The sequence below is a fragment of the Heptranchias perlo genome, chromosome 22, assembly GCF_035084215.1.
Source record: "Heptranchias perlo isolate sHepPer1 chromosome 22, sHepPer1.hap1, whole genome shotgun sequence".
Taxonomy (NCBI): domain Eukaryota; kingdom Metazoa; phylum Chordata; class Chondrichthyes; order Hexanchiformes; family Hexanchidae; genus Heptranchias; species Heptranchias perlo.
The window spans coordinates 14,689,226-14,703,096 of NC_090346.1; the positions used below are offsets into that span (position 1 = coordinate 14,689,226).

A 13,871-nucleotide genomic window follows, 5' to 3' on the forward strand; every position below is an offset into this window, starting at 1 on the left:
AAGGATAATTAGCTGCTCCGGTGGAACAGTGCACGACCCATGGGCTATGGTTACAATCTTCGAGCTCACATCAGATATTTCTTTTGTGCTCAGCGACAAGCACCACTCTTGTAAATGGGCACTTGAGAGCGGGGGGCATGGCAACGATCTTCGGGACTGCTCCGGAGGTGGGAGGAGCAGGGCTGATCTTCCCGCTCCACATTCAGGCAAGTATTTACAAGAAAATTAACTTTTTGGTGGCTGCTTCCTGCGGCCACCAAAAATCCCCCACCATCAACATCCTGGGAGTCACCATTGATCAGAAACTTAACTGGACCAGCCATATAAATACTGTGGCTACAAGAGCAGGTCAGAGGCTGGGTATTCTGTGGCGAGTGACACACCTCCTGACTCCCCAAAGCCTTTCTACCATCTACAAGGCACAAGTCAGGAGTGTGATGGAATACTCTCCGCTTGCTTGGATGAGTGCAGCTCCAACAATACTCAAGAAGCTCGACACCATCCAGGACAAAGCAGCCCGCTTGATTGGCACCCCATCCACCACCCTAAACATTCACTCCCTTCACCACCGGCGCACTGTGGCTGCAGTGTGTACCATCCACAGGATGCACTGCAGCAACTCGCCAAGGCATCTTCGACAGCACCTCCCAAACCCGCGACCTCTACCACCGAGAAGGACAAGAGCAGCAGGTACATGGGAACAACACTACCTGCACGTTCCCCTCCAAGTCACACACCATCCCGACTTGGAAATATATCGCCGTTCCTTCATCGTTGCTGGGCCAAAATCCTGGAACTCCCTTCCTAACAGCATTGTGGGAGAACCTTTACCAGACGGACTGCAGCGGTTCAAGAAGGCGGCTCACCACCACCTTCTCGAGGGCAATTAGGGATGGGCAATAAATGCTGGCCTCACCACCGACGCCCACATCCCATGAACGAATTTTAAAAAAATTATTCTGAATGCAGCAGGCCCGGAGCTGGCTGCATTCAGGGCAGCCCAAATTTGGGATGGGATCCTGAAATAGGGGGTGTTAGGCCCCGTGTTTGTATATGCAAAGGGCCTTTACTACTTTGAGATTTGAGTGGCGGGCAAAAAACATAGACCATCTTTGTGTGCAGTTATATATCTCCAGCCCATAGCGCTCTCTGTCCGGTATGTTAGAGCATATCCAGCATTATGGTTCTGCATAGATAAGATCAATTATACCAAAAATGAGCGTTTTCCCTAGATAAGGCTTTGCCTTTCATGGTTCAAAAATCTTTATTTCATAGGACTGCCTCTGACTTTTCTTATCGAGGGATGCAGATCGCTCCTAATCAGCACCATTTCTACAATGTTAGTAATTGCCTTTCTCTCAGTCGGTATTTTAAATAAGAATATTCTTCCTCATTAGTTCACCAATTTTAAATGCTCCCTGCCAATATTCTCCATTGGCCTTTTGGAATTGGAAAAGAAGATTCCACAGTTCATATGGAATGGTAGGTTTTTGAAATTCAGACTTAAATTTATTGCAACCCAAGTCGATCAAAGTGGAGTAGAATTCCTAGTTGCCGATGTTATTTTTGCTTGGTGTTCTTTCATGTTGTAACTATTGCTAATTCCAAAATTAAAAAATTATAACAATCAGGTATTGCCATCTCCTAAACTATTATTGGGATGGCGCTGAGTCACTCCACTCACTCCCAATGCCACTTGTAGCACTGTAGGTTCCAAATGGTTTCATGATTCCTTTGTGTGCATAGTCTGCATCTGTGGATTCCTACTGGCCCAGAGTTTTGCCTGTGCTCTATCCTCATTGCCACCTTTTGCTTGCATGATACTCAGGCTGCTCTAATTCTGGGTTTGTGCTTGAATTGTGGAACCTGGGACTGACTTTGATCTGATTGATCTTAACAAGGTTCATCACTTAACCTGACTTTAAATGACCCTGAGTACAAAGAGGGAGGCAAGCGAAGAGAGGAGTGTGCCATTTTAATGGAAATATTTTCCAGTGTAACAAATTTCTAAAAAGCACTATGCTGCAGCCCTTGAGTATTCTTGTTATCAATGTAATCCCTCCCTGTCAGGAGGATGAAGGGAAATTGGAAAGAGTGGAATCCCGTGATAATAGAAAAACAAAATAAAAATGCATAGAGGTAGCTCAGTAGACTTTGTACCTCAGCAAAACTTACTTTTCATTTATTTCACAAACTCACAAGGAAACGTAGGTTTGAACTTAACATGATTTGAATTCATACAGAAGAATTGTTTGGGTTTGTCTCTGTCTGGTGTAGATAAGCTGGTGAAAGAGATCATTGAGAATAGATTTTCATTAACTCAGTCAAAAGCAAAATACTGTGGATGCTGGAAATCTGAAATAAAAACAGAAAATGCTGGAAATACTCAACAAGTCAGACTGGCTATTTCTAGCATTTTCTGTTTTTATTTCATTAACTCAGTGCTGATCATGCAATGTTGGTTTATATTTTATTAGCCCTGATCTTTATCTTCACTTTATTTTATTCTCCACCTATCTTTCTGTGTATGAGATCAATGCCCTTCTCTTTGTTTCTGCTGATGACACTACCATGCTACTGACTCAATCTATTGACACTGCCTTGGCCACAGATTTTCATATCTGTGGAAGAGCTTGTGGTTTCAGTTCAGTAGTACAGCTAAAATCACGAGCTCACCGCATAGGATGAGGATTCACACTCACAATTACTATCACTCGTGGCCAGCAGCTGGGGAGCACCAGCACACAGCGTGGTTTCTTTTTTTTAATGATTGCTTGAATGCTAATAAATTAAGAATTTTATGACTCTACCAATAGCTCATCTGGTTTAAGGCAGTGAGGAACTAAGCTATACACGGCAGGAAGGTCCCAGGTTCAATCCTTCGTCTGTGCTGGTAGCTAATTTCAGCTGGAGCAGAAGTCGGGGTGCTCCAATTGTCCTCTGCACCACTAGGCTAGGAATGGCGGAAAGAAAGACTTGCATTTATATAGCGCATTTCATGACCTCAGGACATCCCAAAGCACTTCACAACCAATTAAATAGTTTTGAAGTGCAGTCACTGTTGTAATGTGGGAAATGCGGCAGCCAATTTGTGCGCAGCAAGCTCCCACAAACAGCAATGTGATAATGACTATATAATCTGTTATGGTGATGTTGGTTGAAGGATAGATATTGGCCAAGACACCGGGGAGAACTTCCCTGCTGTTCTTTGAATAGTGCCGTGAGATCGTTTACGTCCACCTGAGAGGGAAGACAGGGCCTCGGTTTAACGTCTCATCCAAAAGACAGCACCTCTGACAGTGCAGCACTCCCTCAGTACTGCACTGAAATGTCAGCCTAGATTATGTGCTCTGGACTGGGACTTGAACCCACAGCCTTCTTACCCAGAGGCGAAGGTGTTACCAACTGAGTCACGGCTGACACAGAAGAACCCAGGTCAGGCTCACTGACTCTTGCTAGACAATGTGTTTGTATGGTTCAATGAGGACAGGTTCGGGCTCGTCTGATGCTCTGAACAGTTAAGTGACCTTCTTAACACTCGCTGACGAGAGTGGACAAGGTGCATGAGAGCACCTGGTATTTGTGGAACATTACTCCAGGAAAAGTCGTCACATCTTGGAAAGGAGGAAAGAATTGGTGGAAAAGAGCAAAAAAAATTAATTCGAACATTACTCTTACTTTCCTTTATAGTGTCTGAAACCACCTGGGGCTGCAGCATCAGTTGCCACAATAAGAATATTAATGCCACTCCTCTGACAGATATTAAACTTTGATATGCAAATTATGAATAGATTCAATCTGCCTCATTTGCAGTACAAAGGCTTCACACAGGGTGCTGTGTGTTGGGTCCTTAGACAGCAGTGTACTGGTCTATCCCATAGTGTGCTTCATTTACATCGTATATTAACAGCTTCAGGTATAAGTGGATTCTCAAAGTAATGCTTTGTGATTGGTGCCCTTTCACTTTCCTTAAAATTAAGCTACTCACCATTATGTAAGTCACTGGAAAACAGCCGAACAGAGAGGCTTTATCAGTTTTTGAAATAAATTGTATTTTAATATGAATTGAACTGTTGCAGCAATAGGAGCCGGGATCAGAAGCTCATTAGAAATGAGAGTGGACTAGATCTTTGAGCTGGTATTTCATTTACAAGTGCACCTAATTTGGGAAGCAGTAGGAGTGTGTTCCTGGTGGGTGGAGGTGTAAGGTACGCACATGCAATATAAGTACGCTCATAGCAGGTATGGGTATATGAGTGAGTACACTCATGCTAAGAGTAGGTTTAGGGTATGTGTATGCAATGTAAGTGCAGTCATGGTAGGTGTAGGTTTAGGGTAATTGTGTGTGATGGGAATGCATTGCTGACTGGAATAGGTATAGGATTACGTGTATGCAGTGGAAGCTTGTTCATGGTAGTAATATGTATTGGGTACATGCACCCAGTGGAAGTGTGCTTATGGTGGGTGAAGGGTATGTGTACATAGTGGAATGCACTGTTAGTAAGAAAGAAAGAACTTGCATTTGTGCAGCGCCGTTCACAACCTCAGGATGTCCCAAAGTGCTTTACAGCCAATTAAGTACTTTTGAAGTGTAGTCACTGTTAGGAAATGGGCAAGCCAATTTGCACACAGCAAGCACCTACAAACAGCAATGAGAAACATGACCAGATAATCTATTTTATTAGTGATGTTGGTTGAGGGATAAATATTGGCCAGGTTACTGGGGAGAACGCCACTGCTCTTCTTCGATATAGTGAGAGGGCAGACAGGATCTCTGTTTAACATCTAATTTGAAAGACAGTGCAGCACTCCCTCAATACTACACTGAAATGTCAGCCTGGATTATGTGCTCAAGTCTCTGGAGTGAGGCTTGAACCCACAATGTTCTGACTCAGATGCAAGAGCGCTACCACTGGTACAAGGCTGGCACCAGGTTCCTCTGATTGATATCATTTGGAGAGACCACAGCCCTCTTGCAGCTTTTGCATTGTCTGGCATCATTGTGGCAGCAAGACCCTCTTCACCCTGGTATCTGGCTGCTGCTTCTAGCGCTACGTGGTTGCCTCTGTAGCTGATAATGCAGTCTAGCTCAGCTTCACAACCTTGGCCTGATTCTAAGTAACTACCCGAACTTTCTCTCTCATTATCCTATTAGTCATAACATCTCCGTCATTCCACATTCCACAGCAAATCCTTGAACAGTGCAAGCACATACAGCCCTATTTCTTTCACCCTGGCCATGAGTGACATTCTAATCGTACTTCAGCCAGTGGTACATCAACTGACTAAGTGAGACCGTAGATGTGCTGTTGCCTACCCTCTATGTACTGGTCATTCCACACCAGGTGTGGTCTTACTAGTGTTGGTGTATACCCTGTATCACTTTTCCTTTAGTGTGTTCCATTGATGGGGTTAGATGAAGAAGGGTGGGAGGAGGCTCGTGTGGAGCATAAACACTGGCATGGACCTGTTGGGCCAAATGGCCTGGTTCTGCGCTGTACATTCTATGTAATTAACTGAGTCTGGGATTATGAATGCCATCATATTCCTTGCATCGAGTGTTATTGACTATCTGATGGTGGTAGTCTTGTACTTCATTACTGGATATGGTCTCCCCCAATGGGACCTGGCCTTTCATCTGGACCTGCATTCATCCTCACTGTGCCTCACTTTGTTATAGTTGGAACACCTGAGATCTCTGGCATCATCACTTATGGGGTCCTATTCCACAGTACATCCTTTAACTCTCGGGGCTGTGAACAACACATACCTGACCAATCAGTGGGTAGAATCTCATCGCCCATTCAGTCACCAGGGCCTTGACATTTCTGAGGTCACAGTGATCAGTTTGTTTGCTAACTCTGTCATTCCTGGTCCAGCAACCATATCCTTAGAACATTGGAAACCAATTCAAGAAATCGATTCCTTAACATCAGTTGACATAGACCCTTATAATTGGTTACATTGTCCCTGTCTATGCTACAATTTTCAAATATGACAAATGTTCTAAGTACCATAAGCTTTCTGCAGCTTCTTACCTTTTTTGCTTGTATGCTTCAGGAATTAAGTCATAAGCAATAAAAATAGCATGTTTTACAGTTTGATAGTCCACATGGTCCTTGTTGCTGTTTTTCTACAAGGTCAAATTGAAATTTTTATGGGTTTTCAGAAAAATATTACTTTTTATCCAACTTTTAACTAAAGGAACAGAGTGAAACCTGTTCTATTTGCTTTTTCAGCTCCTCTCACTCCTGCAGTCAATGAATTTCAAGGTAATTCCTTCATCAGCTCTAGTATCTGTTGATTTATCACCGCAATTCCCAACAGGAGCCATCATGGATTCTGAAAATTATGCGTGGAGCTCTGCTTCCTGGTCTCCAACAGCTGATTACATTTTAGAGGCTGTGTTAAATCATTAGAAATCGAAATCAGTTCAGCAGGACTCCGATTTTGTCTGAACTCTTTGAAGCTGTGTTTACGTATTGTTGAATAGCACCTACAGTGCTCCATCAGCAGAGCTGTACCAAGGTCTTAAGTTGGAGAGGAGTGAAAGATAATGCAGCATTATTCGAAAGCATTGTTATGTTCCTTCTCCATGCCACTCTGCATCCATCGCCACATGTTTACAGAAAGAAATGCAGGAAATGGCAAGCAGCCATGCTGCAATGGTAAACAGCCCCCTATCTACTCCGCTCCTTTAACAGCTGAGTTGGCCACTGTTTCCATGTTAAACATCACAAATCCAGCAACTGTGGGAAAGAAAAGATTTAATGAATGCCTGAGTAATTGACAGAGTGGTCACTGGATTCGATGATTTGTTTTTTTGAGAGAGGTCAAACCTTGACCAGAGCTGCAACTGGGACATGGAGCAGGGAAGGAGGTGCTGGGAATTCAGAAAGTTTCTGTTTGAAGAGTTGAATTAATTAAAAATAAAAAGCCAAGGGGATCTTTGTCTGCGTAAGCACAGCCTGATGGTTGTCTCAATGTGCAAAATAGTGTAGATGAATATTCTAAGGCCTGAAAGCACTATTTGACTGGATTTACAGGAAATCCCCCATTGGAGGCCACTTCATTATCCTGGGCATCCAGCAGGGCTAGCCTGCTGTGTGGAAGCAGGCTGTATACACTAAACTTTCAATTTCTTCACGATGCACGTTGTGTGTGGGCAAAAACTGGTTTGTATTTAAAATGTGGAGGGGTGTGACTTCGACCCCCATCGTGGACAATCAAGAAATTGCAGGGAGGCAGGAGTATCACAGGTGCTACTGAAGTATCTCAAGTAGAGCAAGAGAGATACAGCTGGCGAGATTGGGGTGGGAGGTGGAAGGATGCTGATTCGGCAAGGACTATGTTGTCATGTTATACTGTCATGTGTTTCTTTGGTAGTTTTAAACCTCCCGAAGGTGAGTGTGGAAGAATTATGTGGTATGGTGGAGATTGGATTCTAGCTATTTTCAGACTTGCTGCAGCCTCTGACCTCTTGTCCTCCTCTGAGATATTGGAAAGCAAAATGGACAGCTGGGGTTCTAGTCCCAATGACGATCCAATAATTCCTGCTGCTAAGGTGCATTTGTGGACATTGAGGGGACAGGATTAGGCTCGGCTGTAATGCCTGCACCACCCCCTCTCTTTCTCCCCCTCTCCCCCCTCCCCCCCACACACACAAGTTAGAATACCCTTCCAACAGTTATTGCCTAGACTCAGACATATAAAATGGTCACTTGGACAAGGTAAGAGAGGGCAACCAGCACTTGTTAAATCAGATCCCAGCACCAGCTGCACCTTCAGGAGAGGAGGGGAGAAAATTGGCCCCCCAAATAAGTTAAGTAAAACAATAATGTTGGCAACATTCCCAACCTATTCTCTTTAGATTTGGTAGTGTGTTTTGTTTGTTTGTTTGTGACCGCTGCTGTTTTAAACCATGAAATATTCCATCTATAAACAATCCCTTTACGTGTATCCATCTTCTTACATGGTCTAATGATGTGCCAGTATAAGCTGAGGATGGTCAGCAGTCTCCAGTCTCTGGCTGTGCTGGTGTTGTTTTGCCTTGGTTAGTTTCAGTTTTATGGCTCTGGTTCAGGACCTGTTTTCATTGCAGTGAGGTTCATTAGCCTCTTTGACACATTAAATAATTTCATTCAGAGTTTTCTTTGGCCGCTGTGGCTGATTTTCCATGATACACAGCTCTAGCTGACTCGTGGAATGTAGCTGTTTGAAGCTTTGTGTATGAAGCTCTGTATTATTAAAGGTATAATCATACAACCCCAGTCTGTGAATGAGAGCAGTGTGTCAGCATGGTTAATGTATTTATGTCTCGATCTCTGCACCATTTCTGGATTAGGACCTGCTGTAAATGGTTGTTGTGATTTTGAATCTTTTACTGTAGCTGGAAATATAGGTGTAGATTTTACAAACTAGAGTTCCCCACAACGGGAGTGCGTATTGAGAATTCAAATGTGGAGCTCAGTGCAACCATGTGACTTTTTACCCTGGGGCATGTTGACCTCCAGGGTAGTCGAAATCTGGAATTCTCTTCCCCCTAAAAGCTGTGTATGCTGAGGGACAGTTGGAGCTTTCAAGGCTGAGAAAGGTAGATTTTTGCCAGGTATGGATATCAAGGGATATGATCTAATTGAATGGCAGAGAAGACTTGAGGGGCTGAATGGCCTACTCCTGTTCCTATGTTCCACATGTGTATTCCTGATGTGCGCACCCATCACACACAGCTCTTTACCGGGAGCACTAATTCATAAAATTTGCACAACCGATAATGTGGAAGAAGAAGAAGAAGAAGAAGAAGAAGAAGAAGAGGCCATTCAGCCCAGTGCTGACACCAGGCTTGGTGAGAATTATCACAACAATATGTTACAGCAAAAATCATATTGGAGCTAATACACTTTAATGTTGTGTGATGCACTTCTTGTGTGATGTTCTTAATTCATTCCCTTAAATTACGCCCACTGCCAGTGACCAACGTATACCCACCAGTACTTCATCCCAGTCTAATACAACTGAAATTGCTCTCTGCGGTACACAACCCAATTTTGGTCTCACAGATCTAGAATTGTCATGCTGGATTTTTTTCAAATGGTCATAGCATGAACATTTCACAGTGTGCTTTACTGAAGTCACTTCCTCCGACTTGTACCATTTGCACTGCCTTCGGTTTTCTCCAACTTGATTAATTTTCAGAGACAGATGAGTAACTAGAGGTAAAATTTCCAAGAAGGAAAAGCTGTGTCAGATTTCTCCCTGATCCCTGAAGGTGACAGAGTGAAACTCCAGGATCTCGCTGATTTAGCCCTGATGATCAGTCACATCACAAATAACATCTCCTTAATCCCAGCTGTGCAGGAACTGTTGTGTCTATATTTATCCTCATCGCCTTCAATTCCTGTTCTGAGCCAGATATTTCTGTGTCCTTGGGATAAGGAGGGCTCAATCAGCCACAATTCCTGGGTTTGATCACTAGCCAAGGAACCTGCATAGGATGGAGCTTGGTATGATTGAATAGTTGGCTGACGCTCACTGTCTAGGCTCTCACTTGAGGTACCAGAGGGCAGCTCGATTCCTTTGGAACCAAACCCCATGAAGAGTTGGTGCCTTCAGAACAGGACGAGGAAAAATGTACATGTTATGTTTGCGATTATATAATGATTGCAGACCCCGGTATGTCAGTTAACAGAGGTCCATGCAGGTCCCAATATGTGGCTAGCTACTTATCTATTCTTCTGTCTGCTGATTTCCCAATACTCCATGCTGTAGGGCACCACCCAGAATTCCCTCCATAGTTTAGTAAAGACTGGTCAGTGATTAGGCAGTACTTGTGGGCCTTACTTGTCCAGCTAGCCTGTTTGCAGGTTCAGCTTCCCATATTCACAGGAATGACTTCTGAAAAGTCAGCCAGGAGTTTAGCCAAGTCGAAGGAAATTGGTGAACTTTGTCTGTTAACCTTTCAGAAGTTCAATGGCTTGAATCAAACCGTGGTTTTAGTTTCTTGACCCCTGCCTGCTCTTATTTTCATGAATATTTTTATAGCTTAACAAAAAGAAATAAAGGCAAGTCTCCAACAATTTTAAAACTCTAGTTTTTCCTGGGAAAGTTTTCTCCCAGATGAATCCATTCCTCTCAATTTCGCTATGTGCTGTTTATAAGGGATTTCCTGTGATGCAACAGGTTTTACTTCATCTGCATTCTGACTGTGAATTACTCCGAAATTACAACACGGGAACAGGCCAATCAGCCCAACCAGTGTGTGTTGGTATTTATCTTTTACACAAGCAGTAGTTCAAATCCCATGTTCCTTCACTGTTCCTATATCCATGTATTCCACTTCCCTTCAACCATTTCGAGGTCTTGTATAAATATAATTGTGAAAGTATTTTAATTCAAGTAAACTTTATATTAAAGATTTGATTATTTTAAGTGTGCTGTTTTTTGTGGCGTTACTGTGGGTTAGTAATTTGTTTGTATGTGTGTTCCAGTTTTGAAAGAATATGGTGTAGTTAGAGTGATGCTTTACACGGATATCAAGTATTGTGACAAGTGTATTCTTTTCATTTTCTTAGCACTGCCAATCGGCGCAATAAGTACAGAGAACATTCAAGATAGAAAGCAGGCTTGGAAAGGGTTGGATGCATTAGGTAGGCAATCACGCTTGTGAATCAAGTAAGGATGATCTCTGTACAACCAATAATCGTTTTGTTTCCTGAGACATTAACTACCATATTTCAGAATTAACACTAATTACCTGCAACAACGGAAACCCTTTTACATCTAAATGTAAACCTCTCTGCACCGTCTCCATTTGTGGAAGACTACTGGAAACTTGTTGCTCTGGAAGACCGTGTGATTGCTGGCCATTTGAGTACTCGTGAGGACTGTGGGGTTTGGCTCAGGCTGGCTGGCTACTCTGTAGTGCTGTACAGGCCTGGGTCAGAACTACAGAATTTGGCTGAAACTGGCTGGTCTCTATAGCTGTACAGACCTGAGTCAGAGCTGTAGGGTTTGGCTCAGACTTGCTCCTTTCTGTTGCTGTACAGGCTTGGGTCAGAGCTGTAGAGATTAGCTCAGGCTGGCCCCTCTCTAATGATGTACAGGTTTGCAACCAGGCTACTGGATTTTGCTTTTGGGGAGGTGGAATTCCTGTTCATTTATTTAAAGGGTAATCCAAGACTGAACAGTTGATTTAAAGTAATTAATCAAATTAAGTGGATGAGGGAAAAATGTGCGACTGCTGGAAATCCGTCAGCATCTAAAAAGAGAAAAGACAGGTTAACATTTCAGGTGTAGACACTTCATCAAAACTGGTTATTGGAGGACATAAGACTGAATAAAACAAAGGTAGGAGAAAGCACAGCAAGAAAAAAGCCAGGAATGCTGACTCCTGTCACAGAGGTGTTAATGGGTTGATTGGTCATCAAACAGGTTTTTTGGAAGTTGGAAATAAGTGATAATGGATGGCAGATGTATAGATATTATATGTGAAGCAATGAAAGGGCATGAGAATAAGTAAGGTAGTGTAAAGGCGTGGGAAAGTCACTCAACAAAAAACCTTCCAAAATGGATATGAATTAAATGGAAGGTGGGTGAGAGAAACACAGAAGAAAATGGAGACAGTTAAGGTCTGAAGTTACTAAAGGCAGTATTCAGACCATAGGACTGCAGGAGACCCAGGAGAAAAGTCGGATACTGTTTGAAGTTTGCCTTCAGCTTGGTTGAAATAGTGTGGGAGGCCAAAGGCTGAGAAGTCACAGTGGAATGAGAGTGGGAGTTGACGTGACTCACATGGAGGTCAGGACAGGTCACACTTGTGGACAGATTGGACATGTTCAGCAAAAGACCACAGCGTGAGCATCGAATATATTATATTAAATTGGAGAAAGTACACATACATTGCTGTCTCACATAGGTCCATGGTCAGTGGTGTGGGGTAGAGGCGAATGATCAGGTGTTCCAGAAGTTGGGGTGATGGGAGAGTAAACAAGGGTATCTTGGAGGGAACAGTTAGATAGTTCTCATTCAACCTCAGCCTGGTAGAGCTCCTTCTGTCGTACAACTACTCCTCCATCCTTCTCAGCAGGTTTGATGATGGAGTTAAAACCAAGAGTACAGGAAATTACAAGTTCAGTAGGAGATCAATTGGAGTGAGTATGGGGAGTGGAGAAACTCAGATGGCCGATATCGTGGCAGCAGTTCTTGATGAAAAGATTAGGGGAAAGCAAGTCTGGAGGGAAGGGTCTAGGAGGATCAAGGAGGTTAGAGCCAGAAGAAGGGATCAGATTCACGAATTGGAGCCTCTTGGCTAAAAAAGAAATCGAAGGCAAAGGACTCAGCGTCTTGTTGAGCTCAGAATTCATTGAGGAGGAGGCTTAGGGATGTGAAGTTAAGGTTCTTGCTGATCGATTGTTCAGAGTAAGAAAAGGAAAGATCAGGTTTAAAAAAAAAATCCTGCTGCCACGATATCGGCCATCTGAGTTTCTCCACTCCCCATACTCCCTCCAATTGATCTCCTACTGAACTTGTAACTTCCTGTACTCTTGGTTTTAACTCCATCATCAAACCTGCTGAGAAGGATGGAGGAGTTGTTGTACGGCAGAAGGAGCTCTACCAGGCTGAGGTTGAATGAGAACTATCTTAACTGTTCCCTCCAAGATACCCTTGTTTACTCTCCCATCACCCCAACTTCTGGAACACCTGATCATTCGCCTCTACCCCACACCACTGATCATGGACCTATGTGAGACAGCAATGTATGTGTACTTTCTCCAAAATCTGAATTTAACATTGAGGCCGACACAGGGCTTTGGGGAGAGAGTAGGGCAGTGGGATCAGTTTTCGATTGCTTTTGCAAAGAGCTGGCACAGACACGCTGGACTGAAATGGCCACCTCCTTCTGTAAGGCGATGGTGTCAGAGGAAGTGAAGGGGAAGAATGATTGGTTGATCAGCTGGCAACAAGAGATGCATGTGCTTCTGACCCTTGATACCTCAAAGTAAGAAGTTTTTTTTAAAGCAAAATATAAGATGAAGGTGATGCAGAACTGAGAACCAGTCCAACCGTGAATTAGATTGAGCCACTTCTGCTGAAGAGAGAGATGGAGAGCATGCATGGTAGAGAAGATGGATTGCATGAAATGCTGACTGGAGTAGTCAGAGGACCAATGATTGTCATGGAGCTATCGGTGATCATAAGTGAATCTGAATACAGAAGGGTGGCGGTTCAGTTGGAATTCACATAGAATATGTCTGATCTGGAGGTAGGTGCTGAGAAGAGAGATATAGCTGTGAAAACAGTGTTTGGCAAATTTGTTAACAAAAAGCAAAAAAAATGCAGATGCTAGAAATCTGAATCAAAAACAGAAAATGCTGTTAACATTCAGCAGGTCAGTCAGCATCTGTGGAGGGAACAGACAAGTTAACGTTTCAGGTGTAGACCTTTCATTAGAAGTGAAGGATGTATAACTGCAACGTTATCTTGCCTGTTCTCTCTAAAGATGCTGACTAACCTGTGTTTCCAGCAATTTTTGGTTTTGGCAAATTTATGTTCCCTATGAACCTCTTGCTTCTGTTCTGCTTTTGTTGTTTCCTGAACTGACATTTTGAACAACGTACAGTAGTGTTTATTCATGCTGTTGTCAGCACTTTGACATCCCATTGCTTTAGAGCAGTGTGTAAAAGTAATAGAAGAAAGGTTTCCTTTTCAACATTCTATCAAAAAAATCTGATCAGTTAGGAAACAAAGACTGATTCAGGAAATATTACTGTTACTCAAACTTTGTTACTGTAGTGAACTTGCATAATCTGAGCATATAATTAGTGTTTTCTTTTGTATAGTTTTAGTGCTGGTAACCATGGCATGCCTGGTAG

General features: G+C 43.1%; 1 protein-coding gene across 6 annotated transcripts in view; it reads left to right on the forward strand.

Moving 5' to 3' along the window:
• LOC137340498 (myosin phosphatase Rho-interacting protein-like) overlaps positions 1-13,871 on the forward strand; it is a 131,280-nt gene that overhangs the window by 52,971 nt on the left and 64,438 nt on the right. The gene's annotated exons all lie outside the window — the stretch shown is intronic.